This window comes from Rhyacophila brunnea, unplaced genomic scaffold, assembly GCF_057557595.1.
Source record: "Rhyacophila brunnea isolate RB1 unplaced genomic scaffold, BYU_Rbru_1.0 scaffold_14, whole genome shotgun sequence".
NCBI lineage: Eukaryota > Metazoa > Arthropoda > Insecta > Trichoptera > Rhyacophilidae > Rhyacophila > Rhyacophila brunnea.
In genome coordinates this window covers 18,225,906-18,245,662 of record NW_028232796.1, presented here as the reverse complement: position 1 = coordinate 18,245,662, position 19,757 = coordinate 18,225,906, and the positions used below count along the sequence as shown (strand labels likewise).

At 30.3% G+C, this 19,757-nt stretch overlaps 1 protein-coding gene across 2 annotated transcripts in view; it reads left to right on the top strand.

Moving 5' to 3' along the window:
- Positions 1 to 19,757, top strand: part of LOC147075677 (uncharacterized) — a 367,777-nt gene that overhangs the window by 67,069 nt on the left and 280,951 nt on the right. For both annotated transcript variants that reach the window (XM_085941997.1, XM_085941996.1), the window contains exon 2: positions 9,104 to 9,313. The gene's annotated coding sequence lies outside the window, so the exon portion shown is untranslated. The remainder of the gene's footprint in view (positions 1 to 9,103; positions 9,314 to 19,757) is intronic.

The following is a 19,757-nucleotide window of genomic DNA, read 5'->3' as shown; positions in this document are numbered from 1 at the left end:
TAAAATTATTTTATGTTGGAAGGGACATTTTATATTATTTCATGTTTATGCTTAGGACGAATTGTCTATGTTAGCATGACTATATCAGTCGACTTCTAGACTTGAGATGCGCCCATTGTCGGGTTCAAACATGAATCGGCAATTACAATGTATCATTTCGCATTTCATAATGGCTTAAACGTCAAATAAAATAACTTACCATTCTATTACATAGCTGCATCATAATGATTACCATAATTGTCTTTTTTAGCGAGACAATAAAAAAACAAACGATCCACTTAATCTCCTGCGATGCCATAAAGTTTTTTTAAATTTTATTTCTCTACTAACTAATCCTTTCACAATAATTAATTATGATCAATGTTTTTTGCATGAAAGATTAATAACAATCTATCTTACACATCCCTACATTATATTTATAACAATAATTAATACGATACTTAAATTATTATTCTTACATACGAAAATAGACCATCAATTAATTAGTTTGCTTATATTTGATCACCATTAACCAATATATGGATGAATTATTATCTACTTTATTATAATAAAAAAATAATCTTAATTCTGCAAGGTTTTCCTGTTATAATTTTTTGTCACGTTTTTCCGTTATGTTTTTTTCTGTTGCGCCTTTTAGCTTACTTCCCGTATACCCAGAGACATCAAATTCGACACCCTTGTAGTAATGCATTGTTAAGACAATCTATTACAATTTGGGGCCAGGCTGGTACTCCAAACACGAAGAACTTTTTTTTAAAATAACTGTTTTGTTAAGTAATGATTGTTTTGATCTGAGTTCAAAAACAGATTCCTCGTGGGTGATTTTCAGATAGAAATGTATAAAAATGCATATCGTTGATTTACTTTTAAAAATAATGGAACTTAAATATTAAATTTAGTTTTGTGCGTGTAACGAAAGGACCTAGTATTTGGTTGGCTTGGTTTGATGTATATAAATATTATTCAGTGAGTGATCCAAATATACATAATAATAATTGGAAATAAAGCAGAATCTGCACAATTGAAGGGAATTTATGCGTTATATCACTAATAATAGCAGAACATTCCAAACACAAATAAAAGTTTACATTTAGTACGGATGTCTTTTTTTTAATTTTCATGTCATTAGCAATATGCCGCCATACGAGTGAATTAAACAAAAGATATTAGTGTACTTTGGAATATAAATTTACTGAACTTTAACTATTATACTGGAACAATAAATTTTATGGCGGTGTTTTTCCACTTATATAAAATGCATACAATAATGAAAGCTCGATTAATTATATCAGTTTGGTCTTTTACTGCGCCATCTGTCTTTTGGTGTAAAAAAACAAGTTGTTGACAAAGTTCCACTTTTGAAAATTGGAACGCCTCATTTTCGCTGACAACGTAATTCGATGATTTATTATTTGTAATGCATTGACGACACCCCAATTTTGGAGACATTTCTCTTTACAACAAACCCGTTTTACTTCCAATTTTTGTTGTATTATCATTTTGTCTGGAGCGAGAAAGCTGAATTATGTCACACTGACTTGCGTGTACTTTAAATCGCCTATCAATGATAATTACTACCTACCTATGGGTGAATAAATGCAGTTTCAATGTGTATTTTCAAATTTCGAATGCTTCCATCCACGCCTTTATTAGTCCACCATTTTAGGGACTTAGTTGAAATAAAATGGCGTCGTATATTTGAAACAGAGGCGTGCTATTTATTTTACGGGATAAAAACAGAAAACTAACGTATTCTAAAATCAGAAGATCGCACTATTTTTCTTAATTACGTGCCACGTTATCCTGCAGATATTTTTATGTTATCTGGTAGCTCTGTGGCTGAGTGAGGACGAGTCGCAGTGTAATACCTATCTAAGCATCGCATTTATGATTTTATAACGTTGGCCGAGTGCTAAAGTGTCTGTATATAAATTGATAGTCTATGATTCGAGCACCAAGTCTGACAAACACAAATATTGTTTTTTTCTATACGTATTTGGACCTTGTTTATACTATCTCTATTCTGTGGAGGTCCACATGCTTCGTTTAGGATTAAACATGGTACTTTTTTATTATGAAGTAATAACACAATATCATTTAATTTTGCATGTGTTTTAAGAGGTGTTATATTCTGATTCTAGACATGAAAGTATTTCCACTTTTATTGTGTTCTTACTGTAGACATTTTAGTTCTCCAATCATTTAATAGAAGAACTACCCTGCCTACAATCTCTTATTTAGTTTAACCCTCTCATCAAAATAAACTTACTTCTGCCACTGATAGTCGAGCAGAAGTACGAGTACTTGCATTTCAATGTTTTTGTTCGAAGTTAGTCTGCAATCGGCAATCAGTTTTCCTTATAAGGGATGTTGATGGTCATCGTGGAATTCTCTCGTTCATTTTGAAGAAGTTGGACCATTAATTCTGTATTGTTTTGGTTAGTGGGTACCCACAGTGGGTAAAATAAATACATTAAGTCTTCATGATAATATAGGTATTTTTTCTCAAATCTGTATTACATTTTATACTATCGATTGAGGATACTAATTTAAGGTACCTACTTACATTACAAAACGTTAAGATGGTGTGCACTTTTTCCTTTTTTGTATGTTTAGAAAATGTTATAATTAATACAGAAATTGTATTTATTTGAAAGTTATCAATTCAACCATATCAAAATCTTTTGCGATTCGATATGTTATTATACAAAAGGTTAATTTCCCTTTAGTAGTTACTTCAATAATTGAATCAGTGGTATATGTATGATTTAAGAACAAATAAAGGCCAAGATTCACGTCAAATGTCAATCTATAACAGGTATGCATACCGTAAATACTTCACCATAATGGGTGTGGTAATTTAACATTAAAATGGTTTTTCATATATTCCTAAATTAAATTCGATTCTTATACTTTTCCATAAAGATCGGTTTTAACGAACCACGTTTAGAATTCAGCATTATATTGTCCTCCATAAAGATTATAAATTTAAACAACTTAAAAATATAAAACTGCGTGCATTTATAAATAATACCTATGGCTTTTACTATTATTAAGCCAGTGTAAACAATTACTTTTTAATTTAAAGCACATTTTTATGTAGGTACATAAAATTATTTGTAATTTTACGTATTTCTTACAACCTAAATAATGATTACATATTCAACATATATAATTTAGAAAAAACGCTTTCTGAGAGAGTATATTATAACCAATAGAAAAAATCTTATTGAAAAATGTAAGCCAACCCGGCCGGGAATCGAACCTTGCATCTCCACGGGTATACGCCCCATTCCGTCGTATCTCTCAGAAAGTGTTTTTCTAAATTATATATGTTCAATAATCAGAATGATATATTCTTAAATCTTGTGAATTATTCATTGAATAAAAGAAATAGTTAATTATGGATTACATATTCATTATACAACAAAAAAAATGCCCTCGTAAAACTAATATAAAATACTTGAAATTTACTGTGGTCCTGGCAAATAAATATCCGAGTATAAAGTTTGGTGTAAAAGAATCTAAAATGCAACTTAACTTAAGTAAATTTAATTAGATATGTATTTATTCACTTTAGCAATAATCATTTAATATTGTATCTATACTCACACCTTCATAGAAAAAATCTCCAAAATCATTTTTATATGTGTGAAGTTTATTTTTATCCGAGGAAATATAATTTTAATTCCTGTCTTAAAATATAGATAATACGATTATATTCTTAATTTTTTTATACATGTTTATGAATACAAAGTAATTTTTGTCAAATTAATTCCAGTTATAAATCAATGAATATTACCTTGATTGATATTTACCAGATTGGCGGTTATTTTGATCGATTTCCTTCGGTTGCGCGAGTTTTAAATCGGTCAAAAAAGCGATACGAAACCAACTCGGCCAAGCAGTGACAACGAGAAGAAAGTTGGATTACGTAAAGGGTTTAATGGTCTATCGACACGTCTCGCTCTCTCGCACGCAATCTCGCATGCTGCGTTCCTTATCTGACACCAGCCAGTCCATTACGAACTCGCTCCGGATTGCCTTGATCTTGAGACCAAATACCTAATATCTTAGTGTTACTGCACCCACGTGAAGACTTCGGCCATTCACTTCATTTGCCACCGGATGTAATGTGTCAACGTACATATAATTGAGAACTATTTATCACAATGCAGCCTTATGCATCACTGATAGCATTGCCAGTATTGGATGCCATTATTAGCAATGTTAAATTAATTATCATTGCTTTTAATATTGTAACAATGTTTGATTATAGTCATTGGTATAAATCAGTGGTGCACGATCTGCCATTCCATCTATCGTGGACTGATTGTTTTATTAGCATTTTATATTATAAACAAAACAAAACAAAACAACGTGGATATAAAAACAGTAGTAAAATAAGTTAAATAAAAATACATACTAATATATTAGAAGATATACACCCACGGTGGCCGCGCGGCTTAAGCGTTGGACTATCATGCCGTGGGTCTCAGGTTCGAATCCTGGGTCTGGCAAGTACACATATTATTTTTCAATTTGTGTGTGAGTCAGGGTATGGACCTATTAGGTTGAGCAAGTGGCTGACATCCATTTCTCGTAAAAAACAAAATCTGTTAATACAAACCTCTACTCTGGCGGCCCATATGATCCTATTAGGATCGGACACGGTCGGAAAATATTATATAATTTTAGACTTCTGCGTAGTTTAAATTTTAAAAACATTATTTCAAATGATGGCATTGCAGATGAATAACAAAAAAAATAGGGTTGTTATTAATTAAATTATTCATGAATATTATATAACTGGTTAGTTCTTCAATAATAATATTATGTTCACTGATATATTTTATTAGAACGACAAGATTGTTAATACACAGCAGAGAAAATTTCCTTTAATGTAGATGGTGCGATTCGCCAGAAGATTTAAAAGGTGGCATTGAAATAGATCAAAGCAGTCAAACAATTATTCAATTATATCAAAACCTTAAAAAGATGAATACCTACCCATCTCCCAAAAATTGAGTAGGTATAACATATAATCCAAAATATACAAACAAAATCCCCTTAACTAACATCAAACTTCTAGGCTAAAGATTCTAGGAAAGAGATACATTGATATTTTAATTAGGTACATTACGGTTTATAGCTTTTAATCCAAATCAGCCAATCTCTCGGATCCTCAAGTCAAGTCCCTAAACACGCCAATGAGAACAAACATTAAATTATATTAGTACATATTGAAAACATTTACAAGGTTTGGGTCGAAATCCCGAAGGCTGGAATCCCGAAGGCCGAAATCCCGAATGTTGAAATCCCGAATGGCTGAAATCCCGAATGGCCGAAATCCCGAAAGCCTAAATCCCGAAAGCCGAAATCCCGAAGGCCGAAATCCCGAATATCGAAATCCCGAACGCTGAAATCCCAAATGGCCGGAGTCCCGAAGGCCGAAATCCCGAAAAATAACAAAAATACAAACAGTAATAATTGCGCAATCTTAACACTTATCTTGAATTGCGCAACAAAAAGACCATTTTTTTTGTGGAAAACGGATGTTTGTCTCTCTTTTAAAAATCGCACAATTCAAGTTAAGAGTTAAGATCGCGCAATTTTTTTTTGCAGGGGAGGTAAAAACTCATTTGTTCCACAAAGAATGGTTTTTTTGTCTCGTAAAATTTGCGCAATTACGGGATTTTAATTTTCGGGATTCAATTTCGGGATTTCGGCATTCGGGATTTCGGCTTTCTGGATTAAGGCTTTCGGGATTTCGTCCGGCATCCACATTTACATGCATGTACATTTTGTGTACCTACTTACTGTTTTCAAAATATTGTATTTACTCTGATATGAAAAAAAAACAACGAAGTATAAATAATATTGCGATTAATAATAGAGTTTGTATTTGGACACCATTTGATAACAGGCTTAAATGAGAACAGTGGTGTAGCGAAGATAATAATTAAGAAACTACCAAGAGAGAGTAAAAATTTATCACAACCCTACACTATACCAGAGCTCTCATTTAATCCGTACTCCCCACTGAGTTCAGTAAATTGTTTTAGGAAATTTTTCATTGAAAAAACAATGAAACTCTTTTGTTTTGTTTTGTCCCTTACGGCAATTGAACCCTCCATTATCTATATATGGACATATTTGTATATTCATTTAAGCGAGTAATGAAATCGATAAAATCAAACGCGGTGTGTTGGTTGCATGTGCAATAATTGCATTCCGATTGCAGTCATAAAGCTCGCAACAGTGCAACGTAAATACTGTCGCTAAAGGGCGAACGGGGTATGATAGTTCATTGAATAATTCTAAAATGAGTTGTCAATATAGTGATTTAATACTGTGTCATATAAATCAATTTTCATTCAATGAAATCGAAACGAGGATAACAGGCCATTACATTGAAAGTATTAAAATAATGCTTCGCTAAAATAGCCCAGGTCTAAAAAAGAATAATGACAACAAATAGGTCCATGAATTTGAAATATATATTGTTGGATACAATGCAAAATCAGTTCATGGTTATTATACGTATTTCAATTTATTCAATACCCGTAGTGAAGTATTAAGTATCAGCCTCTAAATTCGTAAGGAGTTAGATCGAATCCCAGTTTCCCATCCCCGAAATTTACAAGTTTTTTTAATATTGTATAATAATATAAAGCTATATGTAAAGCAGTGATCAGTAAACTTTCGAGACATGAGATACGGATACGGATGTGTTTATGTGGTTAGGATACAGGCAGGGCTCGAAATGGACAGGAACACAAAATCGACAGCATTATCGTTCCGTCTCGTGGAAAAAATAATTTACCGTTTGAGCTAGAATGGCCATATAACAAAAAATTAAACACACTTATTTTTATAAAACACATAAAATTAGATACCTAACTATGTTAATATTTTCAGAAAATTAACGAGCGCTCCGGTTCGTAAAATTTTCCATTTAGAGTGCTGGTTACAGGCCCTTTTGATGGTAGTGGCAGTGATTTTGTTATGCTTTCGGTAATATTTCATACTAACTCAATTTGTGAGAAATATGCATCTTTTTAAGATTCTGGCGAATCAATTGCGTTATCTGCGTCAAAAAAATCTCCGTTGAGCAATGCAAATCTTTGTTAAAAACAATATAATATTATGAACAATACACATAACTGTTATGTCGGCGGAGTAACAAAAAAATGAGATTTGACCGTAATTTCAAGTGAAAAATGACATGGCATATTGTTTTATAACAACAAACAACTTATTTTCACGCCGATTAGACACCAAATCAAATAGTTTATATGTTATTTCACGGAAGAACAAGTCCACTTCCGTCTAATGGTGTTATTATATTTTACGAAGTGATGTTAAATAAATATTAACTGTAGTCTGAATCTCTCGTAATCATCCAAAATATACCGCAAAAGACAACACTTGAAGACTATATTTTGTAAAAATCGGTATATGTGCTAAATTTATTATACCTAGGAAATCAGAACAAAAACGTAATAAACCCTTTAAGTGACAGTTTTTAATAGAGTTTAGATCTTTTCTATACCATGACTATGAGTAACACGTAAATATAATAGATTTAGCAAAAACAAATCTCTTTTTGGCACTTATGCTAGAAACAAATTACCATCACGTCAAGTGAGCACACGTGCGTTTATGATAAACTCGCACCATAGGCAAATAACATGCCATGTCGCTTTTTAAATGTTATCAGACATGTGCTCCCTTCCTATAGCTATAGCACATTTTTAGCTGAAAAGGAATAATTTCAGTTTTCAAAATCTGACAAAATGTATCGGAATCACACAAAGCCTCACGCGTATGATACTACCAACCTTACATATAATTATGATAGAAATTTTAAATTTATTTTAGTGGCATGTAAGGGGCTACAAATGACAGGTGATTGACATAATGTTTTTGTGGGTTATCAGTTGTTATTATTGAATATTCTAATGGTTATAGCACAGGCATGATCTCACGTGACGTGATGGTAATGGGTTTCTGGAATACGACTCATATATACAAATAACAGTATTTCGTATTTTATATTATTGTTGATTAATCACATTCACAATATTATATATACATATTTAATACTAATTCATTGTGGATACTAAATTTTGAAATGTACATTGACACCTTTATTACCTTTGGCGGGTCTTGGTTTCATAAAATTTATTTATCTATCACGGATGACTCAGCGCCACCGTTTTGCCATCGTAGTTTACCATCGCTTCAGCCATTTAAGACGCCATCGTAGATGGAAACCGCATGCGGTTTTGTACCGTGTGGCATAGGTACTAAACTTATGATTTCAATTTATGGAAATATATGGAATCATATATGTGTATCATTGGCGAAGGGTGGAGGCAGGCTGTTAAGATTCGACATAAATAGTGCACACTAAACTTTGCCATAGTACCTAGATAATAGTCGAAAAATATTCGTTTATATATAAAATATCTAAAACTAAGCCATTAAATCATACATAATTTTAGATATTTTGCAGATAGAAGAATATTTTTATCTATTATGGCTTGGTTAGGCAGAGCTTAATGAATTTAAAAAAAAACTTGTCAACACCATTCGTAATAAATATTTTTAATTCAACAAAAACAAATAAGTATGACTGAAAAAGTGTGTACTATTTTTGTCGGATCGCCCATTGCATACCTAAACTATTGTCGTTTGGCTTAGGTGGGGCTTAATGGAATTTTAAAAACTAACCAGCACCATCTGCAAATTGTATTATTGGTTCGATGAAAATAAATAAAAGTATGACTTACAAAGTTTAGTGTACACTATTTATGTTGAATCTTAATAGCCTACCTTCACCCTTCGCCAATGATGCGTATATATATACATTGTATAAACGGAAATGGCTAAATGCTTATATTTAATGAAAATATAATTCCATGAGCAAATGGTTTAATTTGGCACACGGTTAAAACCACCCCATGAATAGTCTCTAAGACTCCATCATAAACGGATACCAATTATAAGACTAAGTGAAAGTATAATATTATAGTGACAATGATACTAATATTTAATTAAAATAATCATTCTAATTCGTGTTTTTCTTTTGTTTCAGTGTATAAACTCACCCCAATCATCAAATGTGCTTTGCAATCTATGCTGTAATAACATATTATTATTTACTCGATCATGTTTTACTGGACGTGTCAAGAACCCCCATATCAGTGCAGCTAACTTAAATTTGCGATATAAAAGTGACAAGTGTTTTAGTGAATTATTTTTTTAAGGAACGTATTGACACCCACCAGGCTGGATCTAACGTATAGTGAGTACATCATTTATATATTTTTGTTTATACATATATATTTTAATGATTCCATTAATTCACAGAATATTTAAAGGGTGAGAATTAATAACACATCGCGTTAGTCAAAATTCACATCAACAATAAATATTCAAACATTTGGAAAATATCTTTCATATACACTAAATAATATCAAACAAAGGTATCATGTCATATTTTAAAAAATATGAGTAAACTTAGTTTTGACAACTAGTCACATAGAAAAGGGAGGATATTCACAAAGCGAAACAATATTTCACCAAACAAAATATAATCCTTAGTCTATGGTCATCTCATGTTTCAGATCTGTCAAATAAAGTATGATAATTACTGTAGAAATTGTTGTTTTAATAGCCTCATATCAATAAAATAGAGTATAAAAGAATATGGATAGAATATGGATGAATTTTTGAAGACATAAAAACTACCATTTATCTATCCTCTATCATCTATCTATATAATAATTATAACCTTTCATCAAATTGATCATTTCTTTTGAATGAGTTTTTCATAGACTTATATACTATTTATATCTGAATATAATATGTATGTAGCTGCTTACAACACTATTAAGTATAAATACTCATGTTAAATAATATTCTTTTAATTATTTTAACCTCTAAGAAGGGCAAACTATATTTTTCGTCGATACATCTATACATTTTTACACGAATCTAATGACAAGTGAAAACTATTTCTTTTCATAGTTAAAATCTACCATTTGACAGTTGTCGATCATTTGTGAAACCATCCATTTTCGATGTGAATTTGACCTTTTCGAGTGTTGACGGCACTTTGTGAAAACTGTCTATTAACTTGTGCAAATATAAATATACCCCTTATTTAAACACTGCAAAGATGCAACCGTAATGGAGTAATGGACTGAATGCCCTGCTTCTAAATATGTGGATTACGGCTTCAAGTACCATGGATGGATACAATTTAAATAGATTATTATATTTTGTCCTTAACAAAACTCAATTTGAACTCATTGAAAAGACACTCCTTAAATTAGAGTAGCAAATTACGTTGCTATTCATGATTAATTTATTTGTGGGGTCAATGCGAACGACATTCTTTATTGTACTAGGAACTAGGACACTATATGCCAATTTAATTTGAATTTAACATGTTTATTATTGAACTGTAAACGCGAATGCAGTATAATAGAATATAAGTGCATTTTTAATATCCAGTAGTGCAACTCAGTGTCGTACCAATTTTAAAGTCAATGCAACACAGAAATTTATTATAACAAGATGGCGGACATCTAAACAGCTGATATTGACAGTTGTGATCGTAATCCAAGTGTTTACATTATTAGTATTATATTACTTATAGAGTTAACTTAATATTAGTATTATAGAACGAGAATTCTTAATACCTATTTTATAAATATTAAAAAAACGCAGATCATGTAATTAATAATTAGGCGCCGAGTGCCAAAGGAGCTCAAGCGCCAACTTTACGATTTTTGACATTTGAATGTAGGTTTTTTCTATAAATCGATATGTATCATGCCACAAAACCTTATCGCTCAAATAATTATAGATATTTTACAATAGAGATTTATTTTCTGTGGCATAATTGTTTTGGTCGTTATGTCGGCACGCCACAGAAGCTTATCCGCCATTATTCTATGGAGAGCGCGAGACCAAAACAGCTGTCAGATTTGTCTTATTGAATATACGTTCTCAACAGTGAAAAAAACTAAAAATAAGCTCAAGAAGGATTATAAAAATAATTTCGATGTGTGTTAAACCTGTAAACGAGGAAAATCACAGTACGTTTAACATGTTTTATCCGTTTTTCTTTCACATACGCTGTTGCTTAAAATATTTTAGATTACTTTTGAAATATGGTTATTAACGTAATTTTAGTAATTATGTCCACTAAACTTTTACTTCTATGAAGGAAAATAACTCTTATTTCTAATTTCATCTTATTTTATATCCAATTACGATTGATATACACTAAAAAAAGTATTTAAAAAATCACCCGAATCCTTGAGAAAAAATGATGATGTTAAATTTGAATAATGATTTTGTTATTTTAGCCAGTTTGTAGTAACGATTTGATTTAGTATTATTAATAATATTGGGTATATAGACGCCATAGACGGTTATTACAAAAAAAAAAAAAAACAATCCAAAGGCTTTGAAATCATCGCTGTAATGGCAAAAACGTATTTAATATTATAAGGCAAATTTTATGCCAAACAAACTCATGAGAAATTTGACCATTTTTTCAGTATTTATTTAGCATAATAAAATTTGTTTATATCAAAATGTTTTTTTATTGCTATCCAAACCCTTACATTAAAACATTTTTTTAAATGATTTATTTTTTTAAACTAATGCGATTATTTGAATTTTAAAATGTTAATGCCACAGAAGCTTATGCAACAGAAAAAAGTATCAAGTGCCACCTTTTTTCATTTTTCTTTATGCCAAAGGAGCTCAAACACCATTTTTTTTGGAATCCAATAGATATTTTTCATTAAATATTATTGCAAATAATACTTTGATTTTTTTTAAATTTGCTTTACTTAAAAATATTGGTCCATTTCATCATTCAAGTTTAAAATTAAAAAAATAAATTCACTGAAAACTTGTCGGCCATTTTGTAGCACTTTTGTTAAATGGTGCTTGAGCTCCTTTGGCGCTCGGCGCCTCGTATGTACGTGGTGAGTAAGGATTCCAATCCCGGGATCCCGGGATCTCGACCTTTTTTCGATACCTATGAATCCCGGGATTGATAAACATAATCCCGAAACTTTTGGGATTGATTTTTTTATCATTTTTTTATGGAAAATAAAATAAAAACGAAAATATAACAGAAAAAATATTCTTAATAACAAATAACTACATTAGAAATAAACTGAGGTTCAATGAAGTTTGATTTATACCCATGTGTAAGTTGCGGATTCATTTTATTTTTTCACATAAATTAACAAAAATAAGAAATATTGGAAAAACAATACTTCGCACTATTAACAAAGTAATTCCACTATGATCTCATACGTTTTACGGCAGTTTCATATTTGGCTGACTAATTAGATTTATGAAGCGGGAAGGCCATAAGTACACCATGACTTGCTTTACTATTTTAAATCTCGCTAACCCATTCATTAAGTCTTTACTATCAGAAACAGCAATCTCATATTAAATTCACATTATTATTTATATTACAATATTATTTACTTCATTAAAAATTTTGTATTTCCAAAATTTAACGTATAGAATATTAACAATAAATGTCTTAAATAGTATAAATTATACTAGATTTATTTTTGACCGATTTTATCAATGTTATTTGTAAATATAAAATTTTTATATTAACAATGGAAAAAATGCCAATCCCGGGACCAGTCCCGGGATCCCGGGATTGTCAAATTGTAATCCCGAAATCCCGGGATCAGAATTTTGCCTCGGGATTGGATTCCCTAGTGGTGAGTATCGATGAATAGATCATTTTTATGAATCATTATGAATTACCACCAAATAATCCCTACATATATTAAAAAGATCTAGTAGTCATAATTCTATTATCCGGATTGGTATAACAAGTAGAGTTTTATTATAGTTTTCTGGCATTGAATGTTTAAAATACAAATATTTAGTACACCATGACACAACTTAAAGAATAAAAATTTATAAATTAATTTTAGGTACAAATCAAATTTATAATTGTGTTGTTCGTAGAAAAAATATTGCTAAATTTCATCTCCATCGCAGATAATACAATTGATTTATAAGAATATTAAAAAAAGGGCCTTGAAACAGTTCAAACCAGTAATACAATTATGAAATTATACCAAAATCTTAAAAGTAGCGTATTTCACAAAAATATTTTATTCAACGCATAATGGACTATAACCACTCAAACAAATAGTACTTGTACACAAAAAAATAAACCACTAATATTATTTTATGTTATCCTAAACAATAATTATTTTTAATTAAAGGAAACGATTTGTTTTTTTTTTACTTTACTCAAAATTATTCAGTTCGTCGGGCCTTCACTTCCATAATCCTGCCATTGATTCAGTCCCCCCTCATGGTTATCTTTTGGACATATAGCTTTTGTTGAGATCCACAAGGAGAACAACAGGATCAATTATTTATCATTTCAACTAAATGCCGAGGCTTATATTTATCAATTATGATAAAGAAGCTCTTCGAAGAAATGTATGCTGTGAGTTTCCATCACCATTCTTAGGCGTGCCTTTGATACAGCTCTATCAGTGGGTCTGTGGTTCAAAGGATGTCTGTTCTGCCATGTTAAGTACTGCTGAATGTATTGTTGGATGAATTGGAAAGCACACTGAAAACAGAAATTATGTTATCTAAAACTAAAAGATAAGTAAGTATGTACATTTTATAAATTGTGTAAATCCATGGTAATTAAAATCCGACGTGCTATATAAACGTCCATTATATGGCATCTGAGGCTTTAATTATGCCTAATATAAAATAAATAATCAAATCCAATATATTAATTTAAGAGAAACCATTAGTACAATAAGGTCTTATAAAATATTCCACCATTGTTAGAACGTCACTGAATACTAACATACAGTCCTGTATAATCTTATTTTATTGATAGTAATTTATGATATTTATATTTCTGCAGGCAATGAAAAGATAATAAAGTAATGTTTACTATTTTTTTCTATAATTGCATAAATTTTAATATAAGACTTTTTTAGTAATATTTTTTTCTATGACTGTAAATCTATGAAACATTTTTATAATTACTATTGATTCTAATCTCTTATCTGCATTAACTTGAGTGATAGAATAGGGTGCATATTTGAAATCCACGTTTATGACTAATTATTCTGCTAACGTGTCGCCTTAAATAAGTCAAGAGTAAATGTCTAGTATAATTTAACAAATATATAATAGTATAATATACTATTTAATATTGTGTCCGTTAAATCTTGGAAATACATAGCTTTAACGGAGTAAATAATATTGTAGTATAAATAATAATGTGAAAGTAAAACAGTTTTATTTATTTATTTAAGAATAGGTAAAAAATACAATATCAACTAAAATAAAAAAAATACATACTGTGTTGACAATAAATACAATATATTATGTAGTAAAATTCACAAACATTCCGAGATTATAACAATTGCTATACATTCGTGGATGTGTTTGTATTAAATTCAATGAGAAAATTAAAACATACATTCATAAAATTCTTAAAAAAATATTAAATTAAATATAAACGGATTTATTATTTTTCTGATGTTGTTACAATTGCGTATGGTAGCAAAAAAAGGTTATTTATTATCCGTGAGCATCCGGCGATTCCCCCTACGACATGTGTAGGTAAATTATTGATAAAGAAACCAATTTAAAGTTTCCGGATTATGTTTACTAATCTCGGGATTCATAGGTATCAAAAACTATCAGGAATTGCATTTCCAAGTCGTGAATATTTCAATGGTATATTCAATGCCATTATTACGTAGGGGGATGGTTTTAATCTAAGGGCGATGGATTAATATTAATTTATTCGCGTTACAAATGAATATAGCTATAATATAATACGTATATATTAAAATGATATTAAATAAAAGTAAAGTTCATATATTATTTTAATCCATCAAGTTATACCATAACATAATCACATAATAATTTTATAAGTAAGAATTTAGAATATAATCTAACAGTAAAGTTGCTGCTTTGGGGTCCAACACAGGGTGACATAAGTTTCATCAGCTTTGTATGCTTTTGATAACAATTTTCGATAAAGATCTAAATAATCTTTAACACTTTCGTCTGACGATAGTCGAGAGTGTGATATGAACAAAGGAATTTCAACTGCTTCCTGCCGGCGAGAATCGAAGGTAAACTGATAGGTTTACTTGATATTGGTATTATTTAGTAGTATACATAATAAAAAATTAAATTATTGTACCTATTTAAATTTAAGTCTAGACACGGTATATAATTTGTTCTTAATCCCGAGTCCTTATATAATGAAAATTGATTTGTACAGATAAACTAGAATGTAATTATTTTTGAAAGAGATTATGCAGTAGTCTAGAAATATTGACATTCTGTTTACAAAAACTCAATTAAAGATCATTCATACGCTAATAACTTAATTGGCATTTGACTTATAAAATAATTCAATACAAAATGCATTCAAACGAGTCACTGTAGTATTAAATTGTATTTAATCACAATAAAACGAATGTCATACAATAATAGTGACATTGGCGCCAAGCAATATTGTTATACTTATATAATATTATTTCTTATAATAGCTATTGAAAAAATCACATTCTTACTATTTCTATAACCATATTCTATTTTTTAACAGATTTGTCATTCTTTGTATGCAAATATTGTGATTGGCATAACATTACTGTGATCGGTAGTTGTTTTTAGTATTTTTTCTATTCACTTCGCTAGGGTTCTATAATATTATGAATCTCTAATTAAAATTGCCAATAGTTTTTTCTAAATATTTGCAGACAATTTTGCCAACTAAGCGTTTTTCTTGCCAGATATAGCATTTTTGAACTTTACTACGCAAAGATGCATCTGGCATATATCGTTAAATCTGTCATTGTTGGACAACGTAAACAGCTTTAAATTGATATATTGCTTGAAAATCAACATGCTGCCAATATTATCTTATTAATAAAGTAAATTATACATAATTTGAAAACACCTGAAATATAATATATAGCCACTACAAAAAAATCTTCTTGAAAAATACGACTCCCTTCTTCTTCTTCCACCCTGTCACGTCCCAACATCGGGGCATAGGGAAAGCACAAGTTGGCGCCACTTACGTCAGTCGATCGCCAACTCCTACGCCTCCCGCCATGTCAGACCTGCAGCACGTAGGTCACTTTTGTAGCACCGCTGCAGGGTGAGGGAGGGCCGGCCACGGCGACGGAACCCTTGAGGCTGTGCCACAAGAGTACGAAGTGCCGCACTCTTTGGCGGCATCCGGAATACGTGTTCCAGCCACGTAAATCGTCTCTTCCGACTCCCAGCGAGCCTTATTTATTAATCGAAACATGCGCATCCTATCTAATTACGACGAAATTAACTAACGGCTTTTTTTTAAATTTTTGAAGTGCTTCACAAATAATTGCATTAGTCTTTGGCAGTCAGCTTTTGTGTTTTAAATCAAAGTATCTTTATTACTTTGATTACTAACCGGTATCAGGATCAAATTTTAGTTATAATGAATTTGGACTTGTTACTGCGGACCTTTTGATTAATATTTAATTACCACATTTAAATGACATGCTAATTATATCTCATGGCCGCGGCAATGCAACAGTTGCGTTGGACGCAGCGAATAATAGTGTAATAATTTTTTTTTTATTCAATGAATAATTCACAGTTAGTATTTGAGAATGTAGCATTCTTATATTGAACATAAATAATTTGAAAACACTTGAAATATTTTACGTTATTTTCGATCTGCTGTTTTTATGATCCATGTTCCTTCCATATAACTTACCAAACTCTATGCGAGATGAATTTTAGTCAACGTTGGTATCTTAATTTACCCATCGTTCTATGTATTCTCCAGTTGAATGAATTAAAGATAATTTGATATTTCTCATAGGAAATATATGAACCTGTACAAAAAATCTTTTATAACGGATTCCCCATAAACACGGTATAGTAAATAATCATGGGTTAACGATTATTATGTAAGTTCCCCAGACTAGGAAGTAGCTTGTACCTCTTTACCTTAGACTCAGAGCGTTTTTTTGTATGCTGTAAATGCACAATAATACTGCATCTTGTAGGCTATGAATCTCGTAAGTGCACAAGTTTATAATATCACAAAAACAAAACATAGCACAATTCACTAGACTCGCCTATAGGTATGCAGGATTTAATGTCGGTTGAACGTTATGCTAAAACTTTAATAATTCTTAGTTGCATATACATAATTTGAAATACTTTAGAAAAATATTTGCACTATGTACATGATTCAAAATTTCATTCATTGAATTCCGTCCAATATGCCTGCACAACTTGTTAACCAATTTGCATTACACTAATCATTTCAAGTTTTTTTTTAATAACTGTGTGACCTCTGCTATACGCATCGCACTCGATTGGACTTATAAAATCATCGGTCTCGGCTTAATATTCCGGGTCTTGCAAATTCAAAATATGTAGTATGTTTAGACTCAAACCATGGAACTTTGGCTGTATGATGATGATGGTGAATCGTTCCGATCGGGTTTCACCACTTTGGAAGTATGATGAAGATGGAGGTGAAAGAGAAGGTCGTTGTTGTTTCATGTTGAGATGAGAGTTTATTGGTTGATACAAGAATACACTGAATATAATAATAAGGATGATGACGTATTGATGAGATCAATATGATCAATGAATAAATGAATGAATGAAGAATGCACTGAGAGACTTGATTCGAGTGGAATAACGGATGTACTCGATAAATTGAGTGTATAAGTATTGTTCTTCTTATTTATATTAGTGTAGTAAATATATAACCATAGATATTGTCGTAGTTTTAAATCAAAACAAATACTACTGGTCTAGTTATGTTTGAGGAAACGCTAACAATTATTATTGCTATAATGTTTTGTTTTAATAACAAAATCTTCATACAAACGTACGTCATTCATTTAATGCTGAGTGGTATGATTTAAAAAATTAATATGTTCAGTGCAGGGCTACTGTTAATTTGTCATAAAAACCAAAATCCATTAAGAAACTACTTCGTGAGGCGATCAAGATCGACATCGGATTGTAAAGCCAATCAAAAAATAGGTATATGCTTCTGAAGTGTACCAAATTATGAATGTTCAATATCGAATATCACCACCATAAATTTTATGTATTAGATATAAATTGAATCAAACTAATTACACGATAAAAAGAACTTTTTATATACCTACAACGTTTTTAAATTTTCTGTTGAATCATATAAACTCGACTTGACTAGCTTAAACGATCAAAAAAATTGTACTTGATAGAAATAATACTGAAATGTCATATTGATTTCCATAGTAACGCACGTATATATTAATATTAATAATTTAGTTGCTAGGACCATCCGCTTAGCAACTAATAATAGTTTTACTTTTTTACGGATTTCTTCCGAAATAACTTTTCATACAAAACAGAATTAACTGAAAATGAAATCAATTCTACTTAAAGATGGCTAAAAGTATTTAAAAAATACATTGGCATCGTGTTACGATATATTCTAAGAGTTTCAAATGTTTAGTTAGTCGGGAAGTTAGTTAAAATCGATTGCATGATTTGTACCGGACAAACAACTACCGGACAAATAAGAATACGAGCCAAGAAAAACGTTGTAAAATAGTTACCTACCTATTAATAAATATTTACAACTACAAACACATACGTTAAACTAAAAATTTTAGAGATCTTGTAAATACTTTGATTCAAAGTGATAGTAGTATTTTGTTATATTAAATTAAAATAGTACAGTCCAGTAAATGAAGTTCATAAACAAAATAGAAAGCTTCGATTTGGTATATGTGTAGAGTTTTACTTATGAATCAAGAATATCAAGTATTACATGGTTTGCAGAGTGGGCGGACTGCACCAGAGCGTCTCATTCTCATTTGTTTTATTCAATTTAACTAATACCTAGTTACTTTATTTTTGATTTAGATTTGTTTTTCTATCATATTATTTTTTTATCTTATGTGAAAAAAGTCGCTGGCAATGTCATTTCGTGTCTAATAAATAATACCCTAATTTATTTACCATTACAGTGTAATTTTTAATATATACAAGTATGTCTACGATTGTATACAATAAATGAAAATAAAAGAAGCACGAAACATGTTTGTTAGAGTCTTTTCAGTCTGTATAAAATCGCGTTACTATTTTCCACTTTAGATTGTTTTAAATAAGTGTATTAATTATAAAAGGTTCATTATTGGAAGTTATAATTCCTTGATGAAGAAATAGTATGCTTGTTATGTCAATAATTTAATTAATAAAAATTATATTCAAGTTCTTTAAATGTGAAAAATAATTATAAAAAGTTCGAAAACTATCTTTCAATTATTTATTATTTATTAAACTATTTTTGCTTTGAGTATAATATATTTTTAAATGAAATTAATAATTAATTTGTAGCCGTTACTAATAACTAAGTTTATTATTTGCAATTAGAAAAGCCATTAAAAATATCGTTACGGGATCGTTATAAATTAATTAAGTATATTAAATCATGTAAGTAATAAACTGGCATTCGAGTGGGATTAAAATCTAAATATAATCATTAACATTCTGTTTCTATTTGCTAACAGATTTTCAAGGATTTGATTTTTTCTTAAATGATTTTTATTCAATGATTATAAGCTTTTTCATGCATAATAAATCAATTTTATTGTTATTTGTATATACATATGATATATAAT